Source organism: Elephantulus edwardii, unplaced genomic scaffold (genome assembly GCF_000299155.1).
Source record: "Elephantulus edwardii isolate Elephantulus edwardi_28Jun2011 unplaced genomic scaffold, EleEdw1.0 scaffold00057, whole genome shotgun sequence".
Classification (NCBI taxonomy): domain Eukaryota; kingdom Metazoa; phylum Chordata; class Mammalia; order Macroscelidea; family Macroscelididae; genus Elephantulus; species Elephantulus edwardii.
Genome location: NW_006399807.1, coordinates 4,918,137 through 4,944,006, shown reverse-complemented (window position 1 = coordinate 4,944,006; position 25,870 = coordinate 4,918,137). Strand labels below are relative to the sequence as shown.

The 25,870-nt window shown below is 40.6% G+C and overlaps 1 protein-coding gene across 1 annotated transcript in view; it reads right to left on the bottom strand.

Moving 5' to 3' along the window:
• PBX1 (pre-B-cell leukemia homeobox 1) overlaps positions 1-25,870 on the bottom strand; it is a 344,183-nt gene that overhangs the window by 5,158 nt on the left and 313,155 nt on the right. The window lies entirely within an intron of this gene.

The following is a 25,870-nucleotide window of genomic DNA, read 5'->3' as shown; positions in this document are numbered from 1 at the left end:
ATGCAAAGAATTCATCACCTGATGTGACAGCCCAAGCGAGCCTGGCACTAAGAAACTCTCATTTGCAACCCAGAAATACGCTGAGGTGCCACAAACCGGCTGATGTCAGCACCGAGTTGAGCTAGATCTGCATATGGGCCAGATGCCATTACCAGAGATGCCTTCAGCATGGGTGAGGAGGTGTACGTGCTCCAGGCCCTCAATCACCCAGTACTGGTGGGGCCGCCCAGGAAGAAACAAAGAAACATGGATGCATGCCCTCTATCTCCACACACACACACACACACACACACACACACACACACACACACACACATCCAATATATCAGGAGAGACATCAGCTTACACAGTCGAGGTCACAGCCTGGATCCATCATTCCTCCATCAAGCTAGAACGAGAGCTACATTTCTCTGAAGTGTGTGCACTTTCCCAAGATTACACAGTAAGCACACACTCAGGGATACTCTAAGACCTAAAGATGCGATTAGCAAGTTCCCTTAGAACCATCAAAAGGATTCCAAATTTCCCTGGAAAAGTAAATATACCCCTGCCTTGTCTGGCACCCTTCCTTCGATTCCAACCTACATCAGAGTGATCTTTCAAAAACTGAACTCTGATCATGTCACCCTCCACCTAAATCTATAGCTTTCTATTGGCCTCAAGCTGGATTCAAGGATCCTCAGCAAGGATACAATGTCCTTGCCTCAGTTTAGGATGGTTAACACTTCAGTCAAATCAAGAGACTTGAAATTTCTGTAACAGGAGCTATTTTATTCCTGCTTCTTCTCCCATCAATATAACACTATCACTCATCTACGTATATTCCATCCACCCCTTGGCTTTCTTTCAAGATAGAGTTTAACTATCCTCAGACCCCTATCTGGACTGGACAATGCTTTTCTTCTATAGGCCTTTCAGTTGTCTTATTCATCTGTCCGTCACAGCACCTGTGCCTCTATATTGCATGTGTTCTTTCCAGCGTACATCTCACCTGCCAAAATATGACAGCAAAGCTGTAAAATTTACCTTTGATTATAAAGTGCCTATAAGAATGTCTGATACTGCATAGGTTTTGGTAAGCATGCATTGAGTGGCTATAAGACAAAGCATTTAGTAATGTTTTAACATACATCCTCAACTGGGGCCTAGAGAGACGGGTGATATCCGATCTCTGGCCTCCATGACTCACTATGACTCCACAGAAAGTGCTGGGCATACCTAGAAAAGATGCAAGAGACAGAACAAAGGTGGTGACTTTCAAAGTTATGTTGTATTCAGACAGTGACCTGTTTTCTTGAATAGATATGGTAGGAAGCTGTTAGTTTATATCTCATCTTAAGTAAGAAACAGCGATTGAGATTTGTACTGCTCTGTTTTGCTTTATCAAACAGGAAACAGTTGATAAAGACACCGGAAGTCCACAGCTTAACACATCATCTCAACATGGAACATTTCTCGTGTCTTGAATGGTCTTCACATCACTACTTTAGGTATAGTGGGGATTAAAACATGGATGGAGCAGATGTACTCCCCAAATGATCTGGTGGGTCCTTTCTGTCTCCCTACTCCCTTTGTCTTTCCTCTTCCAGGACTGGACCTCTTCAGGCCTGCATGCAATTTTAACTTCTGCCTTAGAATTTGGGACTAGGACTGCCATAAACCCAATGAATGTTCAGCTAAATAACAAATACTTTTTTGTTTTATTTTTAAGTGCAAGTGAGTTTCATGTGATATTTTCATTTGCTAAATCTGGCAACCTTATCTGGGAATAACTTCGACTCATAGCCAAAAGAAAATTTATTCTGGTCTAGTTTAGTAACATAGGTAGGTCAGAAACAATTTTGCTGTTTACCTGGCTCTGACCTTTTTCATCAGTGTCCTCATACACAAATGTCATATTGTGGCTTAGGCTACAGCTACCAATATCATGCCTAGCCGTGGTTTAATTCCTTCAAGACTGAGTAAGACAGGGACTTGCTCTTGAAGTTGGAATGTTGTTCTGGAATTTCAGCTTGACAACCACAGCCTGTCAGCATGTTTACCACAGCAAATCATCCACCTGGACAATCCCGTGTTGCCGGCTCTGGGATTCCTGTCCCCAGGCTCCTTGCCTGCAAGGGTTCCCTCTATAACTGCCTTACATCATTAAGTCAGCCCTGGTTGGCCTCATATGCACGCAGGTCGCATCCCTTCTCAGTCTGGCTTCCACCACAATGTCTGGCACCCATCATCTTGCAGTGATGGTCTCAATCTTTGCAAAGATCAAGCTGTACCCTGGCTGTTACTTTTGTCTTTTAAGCTGGAAGAAAATGATACATTTTTCTATTGCCAAAAGGAGATACTTGGTTATTCTATAGAAAAGTCAAGTGACAGGTTCTCTGCCCCTCTACTCTGGTTTGTACAGAAATCTATCTCATCTTACAAGGTCTAGTTCAAGAGTCACTTTCTTCCATAAAGTTCTTCAACCTACACCATCACGCATTTCTCTAAAGTCCAATATCAGACATATGGACTTTATTTTGCCAATTAACCATGTGCACATTTTATTTAATTCCTAATATCTTATATAAACATTAGAAGATAGTATTTGTTGGAGTCATATAATCTTTAATAGTAAAATAGGTTAAGTACTGAATTACAATGATGCTGTTGCTGTTGTCTATCATCGAGTGAACTGACCCACAGTTGACCCTCTGGTGGGTTTTCAGAGGCAGTTAGTCACACGGGAGGAGACTGCCCATCCTTCTCCCACAGAGCTGCTGGGGGTCTTGAACTGCATGCCTTTGGGATTGTAGCACAGCTTCTTGCCACCAGGCCACCAGAGCTCCCTACAATGATAGATATTTAAAAAAGAAAAATGCCAACCTGGTTTCTGCTTTTACAGAATTTGCTGTCATTTGAGAAATACACATTCACTAAATCACCAAAAGAATATATCTAGATTGGAGACACTAATAAGTGCTAAAAGTGAAGACAACATGAACCTCATTGGGGTTGGACTTTAGGTGAACACTCCAGACAGAAGAAACAGTGAAAAGGTCAAAGGAATGATACACATGCCAGCTCTAAGAATGCTGTACATAGCGAGCTGGGAGGGCCACATGGGGCTTACAGACTGTGCTGGTCTGTAACATTTATCCTCTACTAGATGGTACTTAATTCAACCATAAGGCATTAGAGAACAAGGAGCACACTTGGCCCAGAGGCTCCTTAATTAAGGACTTGAGTTGAACCGAGAGAGATGGATGGTTTCCGTGCACCCACTGGTGCTAAGTCACTGTGAGGAGAGGTTGCCTGACTTCCAGTGCTCGTCATTCTCACAGCCCTGCACGTGTAGCAATCATGCTCTTATTTTGAATGATGAGTGGATCACAGTGCATACATCCAGTGTGAACTCTTGTTCCTATTTTTAGGTGAGGAAACGGGAACTGAGAAATGAGGATTTGCAAACAAGAGAAGACAAAACAAAAAAGAAAAAAAAATAAAACAAAACAACAATCCCTCAAACAAATCTGTCTTGGAGACAGTATAATCAGAGTGGCCTGTGGAGGCAAGGATGGTGACACTTTGTCTCATAAACCTAGGGCATGTTGTCTTTGGAGTAAAAGAAAAGACATGCTGGGAAAAGTAGAGAGTCAGAGGAGAAGACCCTTAACGAAATAGATGGACACAGTAACTGTGCGGATGGTGGATGGTGGGGCAAGGATCACATCTGTGGTCATAGCATCACTGAGTGGCAGTCGACTCAATGGCACCTAACAACAACAATATCCCAGGTTACTGACTTACGGCAGAAGACTCATGGGTGGTTTTGGTTCATCTTCAAGAGCATTTGTTTGTGCTGTTTGTTAAGATGCCAGAAGCTATGAACCAGAACCAATGGTCTCAGAAAAATTCTTTCAGCAAACACCTCACCACCTATTCCTTAATCACGATCTGTTTCAGAAGTAGGTGCTGGACAGGATAACTCTGCTCTTTCTGGGTGACATTTCTGAAGCACCTTCATGATGCATCATCTAGCACTTAAACAGTTGTCCTTAAGAGTCACAAGGGAGTCCCTGCCCAAGAGTTGCACGGGAAGAGAATCAATGTGGTCCACACTCACTTAGTAGGAATAAGAATCCTATTCTTGAAAGCCAGTTTCTCAAGCCTTAACTTGCATGCACCAGGCCACTGCCTGAATGATACTTAGTCAAAATACAACTGCAAGATTACTTCACTTGCCACCATATTGTGCCATCTGCCAATACTAACTCGACATTGTGCTGCACCAAAAAGCATGTGTAATCATCAATAAGGGTGAGCTTTACTTGCATTATGCTTTTCTAATTCACCTGTCCTGAAGGCCCCAAACTAGTCCTGCTTTAGAAGGCACCTGAGATAGAGGATTGTTTTAGTTAGTTACGCTCACACAGGATATGAAGCATTGTATGCTTTCTGGCTTAAAAAGGCTTGCTCTCTTATTTCTGTTAGAAGTATAAGTATGACCCACCCACTACCATTGAGTCAATTCTGACTCATGCTGACCCTCCACGGGGTTCCACAAGCTGTAAGTCTGTACAGGAGGAGACAGCCTATCTTTCTCCCAAGGACTGGCATTTCCAACCTTTCCAATAGTTACCCAGTATGTAATATGATGCCACCAGGGCTCCTTATATATACGACAGTAATATATGATTTTCTAGGTCCCAAGACTTATACTCAATGGGTTAAATATGCATACATGAGGTTAAAGTTTAAAGTTCATTTTTATTTAAATTTTCAAAAGCCAGTCTAATCTCTCTCGGCAAAGAAAAATTAGCTCAGCTTGATTCAGCTAAACAGAAATGTCTCAGGGTAGAGAACTCTATTTTTATCTAAATAAATATCCTCAACACTCAGAGACGCACACATCACAACACATCCACACATTGTGTACAAATATGCATCATTTCCATGTACTCTATTAGATTCCTGTAGACGTATTCAGTCCACTCAGAAAATGCTCATAGCACGATAATGAATGTGCATATACATGCACATAGTCTGTAGAAAAACCACAGACAATCACAGCTACTCATACACCCAAACCTAGACAATTTACGCCAAAGGTATTTTGGAGTTTGCCCCCCTCAGTAAAAATTATCTGAGTAACTGATTTCACATCATGCCAAATTCTTCCTTTTAGTTTTATAATCTTTGGTTTGGCTTTGGCTTTTCTGACACAACTGTTATTTTATTCAGGGTACACACAGGAAGTGCATATGCACCTAAAGATAAACAGGCAAAAGTGCCTGTACACAGTCAGTGACCATGAACACGCCCTCGTGGCACAAATCTCGATGCTCTTTGCCATCACGCAGGAAGCTGAAGCCCCTCACACTACTCTGACCATCCAAGAGACAGCAATTACCCCAGATTATCAGACCAACAATGACATGCCGCGTAAAGAGAGACACTGAGCCAACTCCACATCCCAAAGACTGGCATATTCAAGTACACTTAGGACATTAATAGCAATTTACGTGCCATCACTGAGACAAAGCCACAAAGGCTCCGTTGGCAGCCTCTTATTTTGAAGCCTATTATTTGTGGGAGTTACAGGCTATAATCACAACAGAAACTTTCAAAACCCTTATCTTCCGTGACGCACCAAATCTATTTCAGAGCCATAATTGCTATGTCACCGGAGAGTTTGCTGCTTAATGCACTCAAATGCCATTTAGTGTTTGCAGGGTCATTACAGCGAACAGAAGGATGGGGGGAGATAGGGTGGGAGGCCTTGAGGGAAATGCAGGCAGGGAGTGCTGAAAGGAGTGCGTTAGAATGGGGTGCTAGCTTCCACTGAGCCCCATTAATTTATGGGAGTATTTGTTGTTTAAAAAATTCTAAAGACTGATGAAATGAAAATAAGAACTTGAAAACTTTTTTTTCTTTCTTTTAAAAAATATTTTTAAAATGAATTTTATTAATAAATTAATAAAGGTTTACAGAGACTTGGGGTTTCCATTCATTCATTGTTGCACTTTTCTCCCTGCTCACCTCCTCTCCCTAAAAAACATTTTCTGTGTACTCAAAAATCCAGAACTTATTTGCTATATTTTAGATAGCATGTGTCGGTGATGAAGGATGGTCCACCTTATTCTGGGATGCTCATGCAAGCAAAAGGAGGTATTTTTAATTTTTGTTTCTCTTTCAAATTGTCTCAGCGCTTTTGTAGGGGTACGTGTCTACTGACTGTGGGTCTAGGGCTCCGATTTTGTGGCTTCCTTATATTGGGAATGGAAAAGGAAGAGGCTGATGAGACATCAAAAGTTTAAGAATCTAGAAGAAAGTGCCAGTTTTACAGATGGTAAAGGATGCAAGGAGGCCGATAAAGCATTTGGAATGAGAGAACATGTTGAGTCACTCTAAATACCATCTTCCTGATCTATGTCTGCCGGAGGGCATAAGATAGCTTTTAAAAACTGTTATCACTTTTGTTTCTCTAAGTTGACTTAAGCATGTGGAAACTTACAATACGGGGTGGGTTAAATTGTCAAAGAACTTTATGAAGGAGAGAGATATTTCTAGGTTCTTTTGGAAAACAGATCAGTTTTGTTTTATAATCTTGAGGCTAGAGCTCCAGTGGCAAATGGTTCAATGCTTAGCTGTTAGCCAAGAAGTTGGTAATTCGAACTCCACAAGGGTGCTCGGGTGGCCTAGTGGCAAGAAGCTGTGCTGCAATCCCAAAGATATGTGGTTTGAGGCCACCAGCTGCTCCGCGGAAGAAGGATGGGCAGTCTCCTCCCTTGTAATTAACTGCCTCTGAAAACCTGCTGGAGGGTCAGCTATGAGTCAGTTCTGACTCTACGGTACACAAAAACAATAACAACAATAGTAGTTCCACAGAAGAAAAGACCTAGAATCCCATTTCTGTAAGGAATACAGTCTAGGAACTCTTATGGGGCCATTCTACTCCCTCCTATAGAGTTACTAGGGCTTAGAATCAACTAGATAACATTGATTTTTATTTTTTGCCTTTATTTAGCCTAGAAATGAAGAAAATACCGAGTAATTCATATTGCAGAGTTAAGTTTCTCCCTCCCCCCCATTTTTAATAGTGCCACTTTCAGATCTGTTTTGCTAGAGTGACATTCCATTTCTTACTTGGAGAATTTTCTATTGAAATACATAGGCTAAGACTTGAATCTTATTCTATGTAAACTTTTGACCACTTAGAAACAGATTTATTCTGTCTGAGTTTAATGAAATAATAGCCTTATTGGTAAAGAGTTCTTGGACATCAAGAAGGGAGGCTTAGGCATTTTAAGGAAATATATTAAAATTTAAAAAAAAACCTGAGATGATGTTTTATAATTAGGTCATTGGCTATGAGTGAAACACTGACAAGACACTGTTATGGAAGGTGTAGAGACATGAGACCTATCATATATTCTCTGTCTTATTGTTTTGAGTCAGAACTGACTCATAGATGGCCCTCTATCTGGATTCTGGAAAGGTTGTAAATGACAAAGAAGGAAACATGCCCATTTTTCTCCTGTGGAGCAGCTGGTGGATTTAAACTGTTTGATTTTGGGCTGACAGCATTACAGTTTACCCACTAGGCCATCAGAGCTTATATACTACCACTGTATAAATTACTAACCAGTTGGGTTTCGTCGAATCAATTCTGACTCACTCATGGTGACCCCCTGTGTGTAACAGCAGGTCTGTGCTCTGTAGGACTTTCAATGCTCAGTGTTTAGAAGTAGATTTCTAGGCTGTTATTCCAAGCCAATTCTGGGTGGACCCAACCATCCACTGTTTCGGCTAGCTACGAATACAATGAACATTTGTACCATGCAGGCGCTCCATAAATAACTGAACAATATAATCATATAAATTAAATGTAAAATTCTTACAATCCATGAAAAGAAAAATTATATCACAAAGACCTTAGATTTCTTTGGCCCAGAAATTCCATTTCTAAGAATTTAGCTATGGAAGTAATAAAAATATGCATTAAATTTTCTATACCATAACATTTGTCAGTATTCCTAATAATTGTTAAAAAAAGAACTAGAACATAGCTTAAATGTTCTAAGTTGAGATTGATTCAATGGATTTAGACTCTCCCTAAAACAGATCAATATTCAGTTATATCAAATTATGTTTGAAGAGAACGAATAATGATATGGAACATGTTCATAATATATTTTTAGTAAAATGAGCAGGCTACAAAATGATACATTCAGTATGATCATACCTTGTGCACACCCACACAAAAACTCAAGCAAACACGAAACACTATATGGTTATAGAGCAAACGCTTTGCAGCCTCTTTGTTTTGTGTACGTTTCCTGCATTTCCCACACTTTCCACATTGAATATTAACTCATAATCAGAAAAGCTACAGTATTTTCAATTGCATCATATGCCTGTGAAAGCTGGACAATGAATAAAGGAGACTGAAGAATTGATGCCTTTGAGCTATGATGTTGGCAAAGAGTACTGAGTATCCCATGGACTGCCAAAAGAACAAGCAAATCTGTTTTGGAGGAGGTAGAACAGAGCGTTGCCAGGATGCTGATAGTTTGTCTCTCATACTTTGGGCATCACGCTTGGAAAAGCAGAGGGTCACTGAAGGAGAGGATTATCAATGAGATGGACAATGCCTGTAGCCATGGGTTTAAGCACAGCTGAGATTGTGAGGATGGGGCCGGGGTGGCTGGGTCAGAACTGACTTCATGGCACCTAACTACCATAATCAGGAGAAAAAGGAATTGGAAACATGTAACTGAAATATGTGAAGGACTTCCATCTAATTTAAGACTTTGTTTTATGGATTAAAAAGGACAGCCTCCAAAACTCATTGGAAAAGATCCCCAAAATGCACACCCAAGGCCATCAAGTCAATTCTAACTCATGGCAACCATCTGTTGGGTTTCCAGGGATTGTAAACCTTAACAGGAGCAGATTGCATCATCTTTGTCCAACAGAATAGTTGGCGGATAGAGAAGACAGAACAATGCAATTCATGGTCATATAAAGGTCTTGGAAGAAAATCTGCAGGAAAGAAAAACTGCAATGCTTTTGGCGAGAAGATAAAGGTTAGCGAGTGATCTCATAACTCTTTGCAAAATATAATTGCCTGTGAAGAGCATTAGCCAGTTGTTTTTCCCTTTCCACGAACAATAGCATCAAAGGAAATAAACTGAGCACAGGAGTCTGCTTAGATTAGATGGAGAGCTCCTCTTTTTACTTCCCCTGCCCTGATGCCCATCGCAATTACTGGTTAATAGTAAATATGGAAAAGAAAAAAAAGCCTGCTGACAGAATGAGTGAGTGAAAGGGTGATCAAGCTCAAGGACACAGAAACAATTTGCTCCAGAGAAAAACATGAGAAAAGAAAAAAGATCAGCAGATATAAACAGCCTCTGAATATACAAAGGGGATATCTAGTGAAAGAAATGGAATGAAAGATCTATGAAGGTAAGTTAGAGGCAAAAAAGGAGTTATCAGGCTGTGGCAAAGGAAAAGAAAGACTGGAGGATTCTCTAGACAACAAAAATCCCCAAATACCTGCTTGTAAGGTGTATGCTGCAGTGTGACATAATGTTGATTCTGACCCCATGAGTGATGAAATTACTCCATAGGACTTTCAAGGTTGTGACTTTTCAAAAGCAGTTGGCCAGGCCTGTTCATGAAACCCTGCTCAACTCACTGCCATCAACTCATAGAGACTCATCACTGGGGTTTTGGAGGCTATAAATCTTAACAGGAACACAGCCTATCTTTCTTTGCAGAGCATCTGGTGGATTTCACCTCTGGATTAGCATGCTAAGAGCTATACCAGAGCTCCTGAGATGCCACCAGATGAGGATCTCAAGAGTTCTCTTTCCCTCGAAAGCTCTGCCTTTTTATCTATTGGCTGATAGGTCAACCATAATTCCAGGTCACAGTAGTTGAGCACTTAACCTTCTGTGGGACTTTTATTTAATGTTCTACTTACTCACCGCTTGGGAATTTAGTCACTGAGGTGCTCTGTCTAGAAAAACCAAAGCTTACTAGCTACAAAGGGGAGAGAGAAATGATTATCTGTTGGGATCTTTGGGCAGGACAGGAGCTTCAGGAAGCTATGGTCAAGCCCACAAGCTGCTGTAGAGTAAATTCAGTTACAGTAACTCATAAAACCTCTACTGCTTTTCCAAAGCTGTAAAACTTAATGGAAGCAGACATCTTTCTTCTCCAGAGAGGCTAGTGGGCTTGAACTACCAACATCACAGTTAGCAGTCAAATGGTTTGAACCACTGTGCCACAGGACTTCTTCTATGAGATAGAGAAAAAATGACAGGTAAGTACCAGACCAAGTACAAAGTACTTTTAGCAGCAACACAGTCATAATACTAGACAGGAATGATAATTAACCCATTTTTCTTACTCATTACATTTTTGCTTTTGTTATTACTGTTCTGATAGCTGGTTCTTCAACCCCTATTCCTTGACCATTTCTTGCTTACATTTTAAATGTCCTAATTATTTTTAATAAACTTGAATTAAATGGGCTAATTTATAGAAAGTGGTTAGCACATGGAAAAAAGTCAATAAATGCTAGCTATTAATACAATTATTAAGTGTCATTTTAGCTTGTTAATTTTCTATCCTTATTGTTTTTTAATTATTCTTTAATTTACTGCTTTATACCACTTCCTTGTTTTATTACTGCTTGATCTGTTTTTTAATCTTTTTAAGTATCTTCTTAGTTGATGTTATTTATTTTAACTACTCTTCTAGCTTCTTTCACGTTTGCATTGCTCTCCTTAATACTTGGGTGTCTGAATTGTTTTTGACCCTTATCTCCCCTTTTCCACATGCAATTTTACCATTCTTCTTCCATTGCTTCACAATCATTTCGTATCCACTCTCATCCCACCTGTTTTTCTTAAGTCCCAGCTCTTTGTGAATGTTTACTTTTCATGCTTTTTTCTATCTCATTTTTCTAACTTTACTTTTATCATAGTATCTCTACATACAGTTCTTTATACTGACTCCTTTGTTTGCTCTCTTGTTCCAGGAGAGAATCCATTTTCTCCAGGGCTGGTCTTCCTCCCACTACCAGTACCGGTTGTTATTGAGCGAATTCTGACTCAAACCAGAGTGTGTGTGTGTGTATGTGTAGAACTGTGCAGTTGAAGGTTTGCACAGGCTGTGATCTTCCAGAAGCAGGTCCCCAGGCCTTTCTTCAGAGGCTTGTCTGAGAGAATACAGTCCATCACTTAGTAAATAGCACAGTGATGAACTGTCTGAGCCACATTTGTGTTATATATTGTTGAATCAGAACCAACTCCAAGCTGAGCCTCTAGTGGGATTCAAGAGGCAGATGATTGCCCACTCTTCTTCTGTGCAACAGCTGGTGGATTCGAACTGTGTGCCTTTGAGTTGGCAGCACAGCTCTTTACCATAAGCCACCAGAGCTCTCTATATGATTTGAATTACAGAGACCTCACTAAAACATTTATTTAAACTGTGTACTCTAGTAAGTTAATACTTGAGTAAAGGTTTCCTTTTCTTTCCATTCTGCTGACCCTCAGATTAAAAGGGGGAAAAAAATTCTACTGTCATTGAAATTTAAACTGGATTCCTGAAACAGCTTTGCCTCCCAATTTTAAGTCTTAAAAGATGCACAGCAAGACAATAATAACTGAGTTCTTCTATGTCCTTTCCAAGTCATCTAACCTCCAATGCATTTATTCTTAGGCAAGGTAAAAGATATTCTTTTATTGTGGTGATGTTTTGGCCAAGTTTTTCTTAGAGTGAGAAGTAAGAGCCCAAGGTTCTTTTGGAGAACAGAAAGGAACAGATGCTTGGAATTAGACCAATGTGGGCCCAAAGTCTGGCTCTCTCACTGGCTGTGTGATCTTAGGTAAATTACTCAACCTCTCTGAGCTTGTTTCCTTTTCTAAGAAATGGAGGTGTTTTGATAAAAACATTAAATTCAATAAATGTTCTGGAATTCATATTCTTGGTATAAATATTAATAGGGGGATAAAATTATTCCCTAGACTTTAAATATATAAATAATTAAGCTGCTACTTCTGACTATTATTATTATTATGCTTTACCCTTTTAGTAAGGAGGCACGGTCCCCAATAGTCATAGAGAGTCTCTCCAGAGCCCTATAGTGTTGCTGAGTACTGGAGTTTGACATCTTGCCTCATCAGAACCTCATACTCTGACAGCAGTAGTAGTCTTTTCCTATAAGATGCGAGCTAGGATGTGCTTCCCCATGGAAGAGCAAGATACCATTTCAGACAAGAGTGTGATTCTGAAAATGAGTAAATTTGCCTATGTGTTGGAAAACATCAGAGAATAAACTAGACTTCAAGAAAAAGGATGTGTTGTTGTTGTTGTTGTAGTAACATGCCACTGAGTCACTTGCAACTCATAATGACCCTATGTACAGTAGCTCTGAACCCTGCTCTATCCTGAGCCAACTTCATTGTCTCTGACACATGTCAATCCATCTCATTGAGGGTCTCCCTCTCCTGTACCGTCCCTCCATTCTTGCAAGCATGATGTCCCTCTTCAAGCACTGCCCCCTCCTTGCAATGTACTCAAACTACATCAGATAGAGCTTCAGAATCCTTGCCTCCAAGGAGCAGCCTGGTTTCACCCTTTCCAGGACAAACCTGTTTGTTCTTTCAGCAGTCCATGGTATATTCAATATTCTTCTCCAGCACCACAGCTCAAAGGCATCAAAGACCAAAAGATGACACAGGCAAAATGTATTATCAGTGAGGTAGTCCTTGTGCAATTTAATTTTCAAATATCATTTGATATATTATCAAATTTCTATTTTTATGTCTCAAAAGCTTTTATTATGGAAAAGTGTCAGAAGTCTCTTGAAAGTAGGCATACAAGGTCAGAAACTCAGGCAAGTGTACAATAAACAAACGAGGTCAGAAGCTAAGGCAAATGTACAATAAACAATCTTACTCAATTTAAAATGGCCTTTGAAGTAGTACTGAGTCTGAAGATGGGATAAGGGGCTACAAGGTAGCAAAGAGGGAGGAAGGGAAGAAGAAAAGGAAGCTTCTGAATGCCTGGGAAAGCACAGAATATTCTGTGGCTATCCTCTTGCACTGTCCCTGGGCATAGTTTTTATAAACGTGAGAAAGGAGAACTAATAAAGGGTACTACCATTTTAGAGTATTATACCTAAAAATGTTTTTGTATAAACCAAAGAGTTTTCTAAGGTCTGAATTTCAGAAAAGCCTGGCCAATCCTGCTTCTTAGATTGAAGTTGTCAATTATTTCACCTTAATTTGATCCACTGTCAACACTGTTGGTACCAGCAGTCAAGAAATCCAAGGACATATTTCTCTGAGAAAATCTGCTGTTAAGGACTTCCCCAAAGTGCTAAAGGGCAACCAAATCAGTTTCAAGACCAAGATGTGTCTCATTTATACTATGATATTTTTAATTTTGCAATGCATCTGAAAGTTGGGCAGTGAATAAGGACCACAGAAAAATAATTGAAGCCCTTTAGTTGTGGTGCTGGAGAGTGGTGGTGGAGAAGATGACTGAATCCCATAGACTGCCAAGAGAACATAAATATGTCCTGGAGAAAGTTTAACTACCATGCTCCTTAAAGGCAAGGACAGTGAAACTCATGTCACATATTTTGGCTACGTTGTTAGGAGGGGTCATGCCTTGGGAAAAGACATTAGCTTGGAAAAGTCATAGAGAGAGAGAGGGGAAGATTGACAAGATAGTCTGCCACAGTGCCTGCATAGAATGGGCTCAAGTATATGAGATGATAAGAACGGTACAGGATAGGACAAGATGCAGATCAGTTGTTTATAGGGTCCCTATGAGTCATAGTCTACTTGATGGTATTTAACAACAACAACCCCGGTACACGGTCATATTACACTTTCCAAAACTCAGAGAATGTACACTTATGATGGGTATAGTTACCTGTGCATAAATTTTACCTCAAAGGGGGAAAAAATCTTCTGCAAACAAATATGAGCTCTATAATGATATAAATGCCAGCTGTATTTATCTAAGGAGGACTAAGTACACAATTCAATTTACCTTGATATGCATCCTGAAAAATAAGATTGTTGAGTGGAAAGGAGGACACAGATATGGATGGAAAGGAGATGAAGCAAATACAGTATCGTTAGTTAGCTGCTGTTGAGTTGCTCCGGATTCATGACCCCGAGTCTGCAGAGCAGACCAGCTCTGCAGTTTCCAAGGTTATATAACTTTCTGGAAGGAGATCACCAGCTCTCTCTTTAAGATAGCATTTATCACATTGTAATTAAACATTTAATTGTTCATACTCCCAACACAAATATACGCTAAACACCATACCCACTGGTGTGAAATGGATTCTGACTCATGGTGACGCTCCACCTGACCTCGGAGCCTGTCAGTATTAACGACGGAGCACTGGTAGCCCCTGGAGTAAGGAGTTGGGCTGCTAATCCAAAGGCAGGTGGGTCTGAATCCACCAGCTGTTCGGTGGGAGAACGAAGGGCACTCTCCTATATGCAATTTATAGCCTCTGAAAACCCACTCGTGGGTCAGTTATGAGGTGGTTCTAATTTGATGGCAGATTTTTTAGGAGAAATATTAATGAGAGGAGACTATTCCTTTTTCTCCTTTGGTGAGGCTGGAGGATTTGACCTGTTGACCATTCAGTCAGTTACCCAATGTGTAACACACTATACCATCAGGTTTAGGGAATATTAACAGGAAAAATCTAGGTGGTGGGCACACTGGCTTCACTTTCAAGTATTTTCAAATTTTTTATATATTTTAGGAACATTAAAAAATAAAATATTGGGAAAATATTTAAAGGTAGACACCAGCTGTTCCACAGAAGGATGGGCAATCTCCTCCCATGCAATTACCTGCTTCTGAAAACCCATTCCACTGGAGGGTCAGCTATGGGTTAATTCTGACAAACACAACATCCTTAATGCAAGGGAGCTCTGGTGGACTAGTGGCAAAAAGCTCATCTTCAATCCCACAGGCACAAGGTTTGAAGCCAGCAGCTGCTCCGTGGGAGAAGGATGGACAATCTCCTCCCGTGTGATTAACTGCCTTAGAAAACCAGCAGGAGGGTCAGCTATGGGTCAGTTCCGACTCTATGGTACACAACCACCACCACCACCTCCTTAATGCAAGGAGCCCCAAGGGTGACTATGGCGAAGTACTCAGCTGGTAAGTGACAGGTTGGTGGTTCAAATCCAACAATCACTCCACAGGAAAAAGATGTGGTGGTCTCCTTTTTGTAAGGTTATAGTCTTGGAAACCTGTGGTGCAACTCTACTCTGTCCTATAGGGTTGCCAGGAGTTCAAGTGACTCCACTGTTTTTGCTTTATTGCTAATCTTTTATGCAAAGAAAACAGTGTGATTTTTCTTTCTTTGCTAAGTTGTAGAAAGACACAGTAGAGCTGAGATCCAGAGGATATGGTAAAAACGCAGAATGGGATTTACAAGTACTGAGGTGGGACTTGAGATCCTGCATTTCCACCAAGCTGCCAGGCGAGGCCTCTGAGGTTACATTTTCACAGAAGAACACGCAAGGAAAAGGAAGAGTTAAGCAGAGGCTGCTGGCAAAGGCTTGGGTCACCAGGGAAATTTAAACCAGAGACTGGACCATGCTCAGCCCCCAAGGATCTAGGCTTAAACAGTTCAAAATGAGTTCAAAGACATGTCCTGCTTAGCCATGAAAAATTATTAGGTTACATGAATTCGTGGCTGACACAAGCTGAAAGTTACTGCGAATAGAACCATAGTAAATGTAGGTATTTAGACTTAAATCTTTCAGCACATTATTTTATTGTTTAAAGCACATTATTATGCTAATATGAGTAAACTTTTTGTCCATGGTTCATTTTTTAATAAAGATATCCATTTCTATTTGGAAATACTTAAATAGAAATGTTTTTCTGTGCATTCTGTTTTTATATCATGGTTATAGCTCAAAAACCACCATTTCTGCTTTGGTAGCTACCAAGACACTGGCTGGGCATCTAGGACTTTCCTGTACATTGGTAGCCACTAGCCACATGCAGGAGGCCTGGTAGCATGGTGCATAAAGTATTGCACTACTGACCATAAAGCTGGCAGTACGAATCCACCTGTGGTTCCATGTGAGAATAATGAGCAGTTTCACTCTAAAAATTTACAGTCTCAGAAACCTGATAAAGGAACTATGAGTTGGAACTGATTAGATTGCAGTGAGATTGGTTTGAGGCTAGTCACAAGTTGCTTCTTACTTAGATGAATTAAAGTTAATGAAACTAAAAGTTCATCTCCATAGTCACACCAGCCACACTAAGTGCTCGATACCCATATGTGATTAATGGTTAACAGATTAGACAGCACAGAAAAAAGAACATTGCCATTACTGTCCAAAGCTCTATAGACAGTGCTGTTCTAAAGGGAAGGAATAGGCCTTTGGCATGGTTACCCGCAAAATCTCTGAAGAAGGGCAAATGTCAACATGTGTTTATATAAACAATCTATTTAGAAACAATTAATGTATTTTAGTCAATAGGACTATGATTATATATAAATACGTAAGGGAGCGCTGGAGGCACAGAGCTTACATTTTAGGGTGCTTTTCAGGAGAAAGATAGGCTGTGTCCTTCCTTCAAAATGTATAGTCTCAGGAACTGTCGGAGGGTCATCATGGATCAGAATTGACTCTTTGGTTGTGCATTTGGATCTCTATATTGTCACCTCTTACAACTACAATTCCCAACTCTTTAAAAATTAGATAGTTGACAGAAATAAGCAAAACCTTCTTAGAAGGCAACTCGTGGTAACACAGACAGACCCAGCCAGGAGATGACCATCTTTAGAAATCAATGGTAATTTTTTCCACAATTAAATTCTATTTACTTCATTAGCTTCCTGAGGGAGCACTAGTGGCCTCTTGGAAAAGGAGTTGTAATGCCAACCTGAAGGCAGGAGTTCAAATCCACCTGCTGTCCCACAGGAGAAAGGTAACACCTCCTGTATGATTTATAGCTTCTTAAAACCCACCTGACAGTCAGCTATGAACTGACTTAACATCAATGAGAAAGATAATATGCTCTGAAGTCTAGAAGAACCATGAAGAGTCTTACTGGCACACTGGCTAAAGTACTTCATTTCTAACAGAAAGATTGGTGGTTCCAACCCACTAGCCACTCTACAGAGAAAGAGAAAAAAAGCGTCCTTAAAGAGTTTAGCCTTGTATACTCTGTATGGTAATACTGCGGTTTTCTCTGTTTCGAAGGGTCATTATGAGTTAGAATGAACTCAAAGGTAATGTTTGGATTGGTTTCTTAAAGAGCTAAGCTACTTTCAAGAGTAACCACAAAAACAAAGTCCCCTCTTTGAAGGTTTATTTTCCCCCACAGAACAGAAGGAGGGCTGTAAAGTCTGGACACAAACTAGTTATTATTCCAAAGGTACTATGGTCACAGGGCAAAGGTAGGCTCAGCTGAGCACGGTGCTATCAAACACCAACTCCACAAAAGAGATCACAGCATCCTCTGTCAGCCTCCAAATACAGAACCATCTTTTATTTATGGTTTGGAAGGAATTGATTTCCTTGTATATTTTCTTGGAAATGGAAAGACAATCATCACTAAGAAATATGATCCTATGATATGGAACTGGAAGAGGCTTTCTAGAAGAGCTTACCACACCCAGTGCAACTACTGCCTTTCACAGAGAACGAACAACTCAACACATTGCTCTGGAGTTGGACCTGGCTTAAACCTGACCCTCCTGTGTGTTTTCAGAGACTGTATGGGAGGAGAATGTCCACCTCTCTCCTGTGGAGTAGTTGGTAGATTCAAACTGCCTGCCTTTGGGTTACTAGTGCAACTCCTTATCCACTAGGCCACCAGAGCTCAGGAAATTGATATCTACTCCGGAAGAGTCTTGTCCAACACCACATAGGCAAAGTAGCAGAGAATGAATGTGTATACTCACTCTACTAAGAGGAATCACATCATTAGGTTTGAGGTCAACAAAATATGTTATGAATTATTCATTCTACAAAGAGAAAAGGAGGCTTCACTAAAATATATTTATAATCATAAATCCAAAGTGTATGCTTGGTTTGAGAGAGTTGTTGCTATGTGCCATTGAGTTGCCTGCAAATCATAGTGACGCTGTGTACAACAGCTCTGAAGCCTGCCCTGTCCTGAACCAGTCTCACTGTCTCAGACACACCTAACCCCATTGCCCAGGCTACCATAACAATTCATCTCATCAGGGTTCTTCCTCTCTTGTGCTGTCCCTCCACCCTCCCAAGCATGATGTCCTTCTCCAAGCAGCAGTCCCTCCAGGGCATGTGCCCAAAGTATGTGAGACAAAGCTTCAAAATCCTAGCCTCCAAGGAAAGACTTGGTTTTACCCTCTCCAAGACAGACCTATTTGTTATCTTGACAGTTCATGGTATGTTCAAGACTCTTCTCCAGCTCCACAATTCAAAAGCATCAATTATTTTTCTTTCATCTTTAGTCATTGTCCAGTTCTCTGATGCATAACAAGTAATTACAAAGACCATGGCCTAGATCAGGCACACCTTAATCTCTAGACTGGCATCGTTGCTTCTCAGTATTCTGGACAAGTCTTTGACAGCAGATTTTCCCAGTGCAATTTGAAAACCCTATGTACAACAGAGATGACAGAGTACAGTTCTCAAACTACTGCAGATTGTTCTCAAATGTCTCTCTTCTACAATGAAAACCTACTTCTGGAAAGAAAACAATGCACAAAACCCAAAACTAACTCACTGCCATCAAGTCATTTCAATTCATGGATAGCATCCCTCCATTTGACTTCAGAGGTTATGAATATGAGAAGAGACAGCTTCATCTTTCTCCCATGGAGGGAGACTTATTTGATTACCAGACCAACACATGACACACAGCACAGCATTTCAAATTAGTTCCAACACTACCTACAGCTAGTTGTCTCTTTTGTCTTTGTTTTCTAAGAACAGGAATCGTCATTTTAGACAAAACAATAAACCAAACCAAAAGTAAAAATACTTCTTAAACCCTGGGTTCTCTAACTTCTTAGGAGCAAGGTGTATTCCCTTTCCACAAGGTCAAAAATCCTATTGATGCTATGTTTACTGAATGAACAGACGGATGAGCACATCAATAAATGACTCAGTGGGTGTGTGTGTAAGGCAACACATGATTTGGCGTCCTGTATTATCTGTTTCTTTGAAGGACAATCACCTGAGTTTTAGGGGGAAAGGATGAGTTATACAAGGAATGACAGTATTTGGTGGTACAATGACTGTACTTCTCTAATTATCTTGGGGCTGGGACAGAATGCTTTTCTGGTCTTATGTGTTCAGTTGATATGGTTTTAAGTTTAAAGGCCTTGTCTCAGAAAAAGAAAAGGTATTTGATTTGTTTCCCTATGTTCTGTCATGACGGAAAATGAACTTGTCAGAAGGGAGTCTCATGAGCATCTTTCCTTCTGCCCCCCACATCTTCAGAACCTGGTCCAGGACACCCAGACCCACCTTTCCTCCTCACACCATTCGTCCCTTCTGGCTGGTCACTGATCATGGCAGCAGCACTAAAAGGTACCCAAAGGTAACCCATATCTTTGAATTCCTTCAAAACTCACATTCAGCCTGGGAGGACAGAAGGATTATAACTCCATCTAATTAAAGTCAATTTTTAAAGATTTGCATATGAATTTTAATTATCACTCTCGCTTCCCAGTGCAACAATTCTACAATAAGTGGCAATATCTTATTAATACCTACTTTAAGTGGAGGGAAATCCCTCAGAAGTAGTTAAAAAAATTAAAATTGTGGCATGTTGCCAAGTGTTACCAAGTTACCCTCATGATAATCAAATGCCTGTAACACGTTCTCTTAAATAGGAGGCTATTTTTGTTCTAATGATTTATATTTTATTTCTTTCCTAGGGAATGTCCTTTTCTCCCTTCTCCTAACATAGGGAAAAAGGAAAGTAAAAAAAGAAACATCTGTATTATGGTTTACAAAGAGAAAAGCTCTATCTCTTTTTTTCATTACTTTAATTGTCATAAATTCAAATTAATGAGGCTTTTCTAACATAAACTGACATTAATAGCATGCTGCCCATACAGAGAGGCTACTAACACTTTACTTGCATTTTCACTGGGACACTTCATTCAAAGAAATCTTACAGGGAGATCTATTTACATATAAGACTGGCTGTGGTGAACCACTCCCTTGACTCTACTGAGTTTTAAAAGAGGCTACAATTTTAGGTCCCTTAAGCAAATGGCCCACAATTAACACCTTTGGTAACAGCAATCAGGAAAAAGGAGACCCATTGCACCGGGGAAATCTGCACTTAGGGACCTCTCCAAATTATTGAGGAATAATGATGTCAGTTTGAGGACTAAAGTGCACCTGATTCAGCCCATAGCCTTTCCAATCACTTGCTATGCATTTGAGAGTTGGACAAAGAATAAGGATGACTGCAAAAGAATTGACGCCTTTGAGCTGTGGTGTTGGAGAAGAGCACTGAACATCCATGGACGGCCAGGAGATCAAACAGCTGTCTTGAAGAGGGTGCAGCAGGAGTGCTCTTTGGAGGCAGGAATGATGAGGCTTTCCCTCATAGGCTGGGCATGTTGCTGGGAGGAGCCATTCCTTGGAGAAGGACGTGATGCTGGGAAGGGTGGAGGGCTGGCGAAGGAGAAGTCCCTCAACCAGGTGGATTGGCATGGTGACTGCTGCAATAGGCTTTTGTGTGTCAGGAACTGTGAGGATGACACAGGATAGAAGAGGGTTCAGATCTTTTCTTCATAGGGTCACAATGAGTTGTACTCGACTTGCCAACACCTAACAACAATAACAGCAACAACAAGCAAATGGTCTATATTTAAGAGCATACTTGGAGAAATTTAGAACTACTGTGCTAAGATGCACAAAGCTTGCTTATCTACAAGGTCAAATGATACCCTTTCCAATACAGCAACAACACAAGGAGGTGATAGAGACTCCTCAAAACAAAAGCCATGAGAAGAACTCAAATGTCCTGATTTCAAGTTCCTTTCCTCTTCCCGCAGGCTGTCTGTGTAGGCTCTAGTTCCACATCTCATAGGGAGGCCAAAGAGAATCCCACATGGAAAGATGTCATAGATAGTACTAGATGAATAGCTTAGAGAAAGAGAAGTTAAAGAAAGCAGAAGGATAATTCTTTACACACACACACACACACACACACACACACACACACACACACTTTATCTTATTATAATTTTTTCGGAAGCAGGAGTGGCATCCACTTCATTAAATATCTTGCCTCAGGAAACCCTCTGAACGTGGAGAAAGGATGAAAGTCACACAAGTGTTGAGGACTTTCGTTCATAGGGTTGCTATGAGTTGCCTATGACTCAAAGGCACTTAACAACGACAACAACATTATGATTTTAACAAAAGTTTACAGAAAAGTTGGATTTTTCAGTCATTCATTACTGCACATTTCCTTCCCTCTCCCTCAGTTCTCCTTTTAAAAAAATATTCGCTCATTGACTTTATGTATTTAATGATAATTCTAATCACATTCTCAGCCAGTTTGTATCATTGATTAAAATGTTCAAGAAAGTCTTTCCAAAAAGGAAAAGTCAAAAAATCATTTTGGATTAAAGAGATTTGTGGACTATTGTTATTATTAGGTTCCACTGAGTTGACTACAACTCACAGTGACCTTATTAACATCTCTGAATCTTTCTCTGTCCTGAACTATCCTCACAATCTTGAGCCCATGGTGACAGTTACTGTGTAAAACCGTCATACTGAGGGTCTTCCTCTATTACTCTGACCCTCCACCTTTCCCAGCATGATGTCTTTTTTCCAAGGACTGCTACCCCCTGACAGCATGCCCAAAGTATGTAAGACAGTTAATGAAACATTTATTAAAAAACTATGACTAGGTACTTTATGGTTGACAGAAAGCATAAGCCATGGCTACAGGCCATTGAAATGTGTTCTAACTTCAGTGGTATCTTGTCTTCTCTTGCCTGATTTATTCATGCAACAGACAGGTCTCACATAATGAATATACACACTTTAGAGTCACAATGGAAAGAAAAGACACAAAGATCAAATATTCTCTGGGTAGCAAAAAGCAGAGAGAGGAAGAAAAGGGCTAAGAGAAAGAAAGACAGTAGGAGAGGTGAGCATGAAAGTATGATTTTAACAGTGGGGTGAAATGAGAAGAGGATGAAAAGACATTTAAGAAGACAGGACAGATAAGCAAATGTAGGGGGAAAGCTGATCATATTGACTGGAGAATTTACTCTGGTGATGGTGGATGAGGTTTGACAGACAGGTTGAAATGAGAGGGTAGAATGTTCTGGAATCCCAGACCACACTGTAAGCTTGCTTAGATAGACAATGGGGAGGTGTCAATGATTTCCAAGCAAGAAAGATCTTCATTCCTTCAAGAAATGGAGCAATTTCCCTTTATTCCTTGAAAGAATATCTTCATTTCGTGAAGGGGATGTGGGCAGGTGAAAGGAGTCAAAGCAGTAACGGTGACTAGGAAGTTACTGCGAGTCTAGTAATGAGTTCTTTCTAGACCTGGGATGGTGGCAGTGGGAACAGAGAGAAAGGATGGATAGCTAAGTAATCTTTAAGTATATCTGACTGACAGAGAAGTGACATAATCTCCCTCCATTATGGAGAGCCACTCTAAAGCTAGTAAGTATTGCCGATTGTCATTTGAGAACACAAAGTACATAAAGAGGTATAATTTAACTCTCACAGTGGCTAAGGAAGGGGGTCTTTAGACCTTGCATAACTCTATATCCATTTCAAAAGCATACCTTTCCATCAGAGGAGAAAAAAAGTGACAACTGTGTTCGAACCTGTCTTCACAAGAAACTACCCACTGTGAAAACTGCTCACACAAGTGGGAGGAAAAGGTCAAATTAGAAAGTTATCACTTATAACATTTCATCCGGCACTCACGCAGAACAATTTATGCTTTGCCGAGTCCTTTCCTACTTATTTTCACATTTGCCCTAGAGCAGTGCATGAGGTATTAAGAATAGGAATTACTGGCCCCATTTTACAGAAGAGAGCTTAGCTGCTTGCCTGTGGCCAGAAGCTTATCAGGGGCAGCCTTCTAATTCTAGGTTTAGGATTCTTACCAATATACCTTGACAGCTCATTGCTACTTGGTCTAGTTAAAAGCAAGTAGTCAGAACTTCTTTGTTGCCAAGTATGAAGTGAGTCAATTTTTGACGCATAGTGACCTCATATAACTGAATAAAGTTGTCCATAGCATTTTCTAGGTTGCAATCTTGACCGGAGCAGAGGATCCAGTCTTTCTCCAACTCAGTAGCATAAAGCAACCTTAAACTCATTGGCTTTGAGTTGGAACCAATTCAAAGCTGACTCTCCATTGGATTTCTGCACAGGAAGACACTGTCTTCCGTCGATGCAGTTGCCAGTGGACAGTTCAAACTGGTGAATCAGAATAGCTGGGTGGACTCAAACTGCCATTCTTTTGGTTAGTAGCTAAACACTTAACTGTTGTGCCACCAGGACACCTCAAACTGAACTTTAGAGGATTTAAAACAGATGCAGGTTGGATAAGATATGGAGGCAGAGAAAACACTGCCAGAGGTAAAGGCTGCCCAGAAAATGTCCTCCACAGAAAGAAACAAAAGCCAGAGCCCAGATGGGAATTCTATCACTGCTCTGGGCTTTCGGATTGTTTATTTTTATTTCTTGGCTCCAACCTTTCATTCCTGTCCCATCTCTTCTTGTCTCTCCTCCTCTTCTCTCATTCTTCTCCTGGCAGACACAGTACTATCTGCGCACACACACGCCTCAGCGTCTACCACCACCATCTAAAAATACATCTCACAAGCTTAGTCTCCTGCAGGTGGCACGGTTTAAAACTGATACCAAACAAACATCTCACATCACGAGCCACCTTTGATTCATTTACCCTGCATATTAAAGACCCAGCAATGAAATAACCACAGTTCACAGAGGAAAAAAATTAATGCAAAATGATAGACTCTTTCAAGTGGCATTCTCCAGCCCAGTGTTTGTGGCAGGCTTATGCAATCAGACATAATTGTCTGCACATGTTTGGTTACATTATTTCAGAAATGACTCCCAGCCCACCAGAGGATGTCAGAGGGGTCAGTGCTGACCCCCTAAAATCTGAGTGCTGCTCTCTTCTGAGGTGACCAAATAAGAAAAGAAGATGCCAAGCAGCAGAACTGTCATTGGCCCCAGCGAAAGGTCATTTATTACCCACACAGGCCTTCCCCCTCCTTCAGGCTGCTTAGCTGAGAATGTTTATGCTTCTGTCCTAAGACTAGAGACTTCCCTCACATTCCCCTCTTTTAGACATGCAAAGAGTTTTCTCTGGAAAACTCTATCCCAGACTTAAAAAATAGTCATGAAATGCATATGTGTGTACGTGCTTGAACATGTATACACAAATACAGAGCAGTTTTCATTCTTTTGGGAACCATTTTTGGGAATGTACTTCCTCACAAGCCCGTATATTTCCTTCCGTGTGGGCTCTGACAAATCAACTATTGACACAGTAATAGTAATTAATAGTATAAAGACAGTAATGATCATTAGTGTTATTAGTAAGAGATCGTAGTATCCTTCCTGAAAAACTACATGATTGTCTAGTGTATGCTTAACAAGGTGAACTTTGGTAGGCCTGCTTAAACCCTAGAAAAGATCGTAATGAATATGCTACAAACTCAAGGGCAACTGCCTGAAGAAGGTATAAAGTAAGGAATTTCTGAAAGGAAGGAGGTCATAAATATTACCAAGACCCATCACAACCTGTACCTAACTCTCTTTCAAAAGCCCTGCTAGTCAAACTATGCTTAACCACTTCCAACGGTGGAGAATTCCTGATTTCCTGTCTCTTTTTGAACAATTCTGACTGAAATGGCTCATTCATGCTGAAGTGAAATGTGTTTCTCCATGTCTCTATCTTACTGCTCCCATCCTGCTTTTTTCTGGATGAATTGAATCTCCCTCACAGATGACAGTCAGCCAGCATATATGAAACTATCATGCACCACCAAAATCATCCTTTTTGTGGGCCAGGATTTCTTAATTCTTCCAACCACTCTTCATATGGCAAAACAGCCAGTCTTCTCTTGATATTTCTAGGCTAGTCATGATCATGTATGACATCGTCAACACCAAGTTGAAGGGGTCAACAAGTCTCTCAGTGCAGAAACCATAGTTTAATTAGTATAGATAAGGATTGTGGCATATTAATAAATCATGCCCTAATTTCCTTTCCTCCTCTGTTTAATACACATATACACACAATCACCATCAACCAATCATAGCTTTCTTCACTAGTTTTGAGCCAATAGTTCTGCTAGAGCCTCTGGTGACCTCTAAAAGCCCAGAAAATCACCCCTAATGTAAAGAACAGCCTTCTTTCCCATGCTGCCCTCTTGTCCCCGCTTGCTGTCACCGCTGCTGAGATAGTGGACGATTGATCTGAGAAATCAAGTTAGATTGCTGTCCCAAATCTACACTCGGTTCCCCTTGTGTCTGTCTGATCGATTTCACTCTGTGCGACATAGCTTGTCGCTATGAATTTTCATGCTAGTCAGGAGCCGCCAGCGCACCCAAGAACAAGTAGAAGATGGTCTGCACCCCTCCCCATTCCTTCGCTGTACTCAGGAGCTGAGCTATTTTTGTTGTTGTTGTCTTTAGAGACATTGGAGAAAGGTTGCTTTTTGGGTTTAAGGCCACAGATTGGATGCAATGGCTTTTGGCTACTGGTTTTCCTCCCCAAGTTCCCAGGTCCCAGCTTGTAATGACACTTCCTTCCGCTGTTGTACTAGGTGTCACCT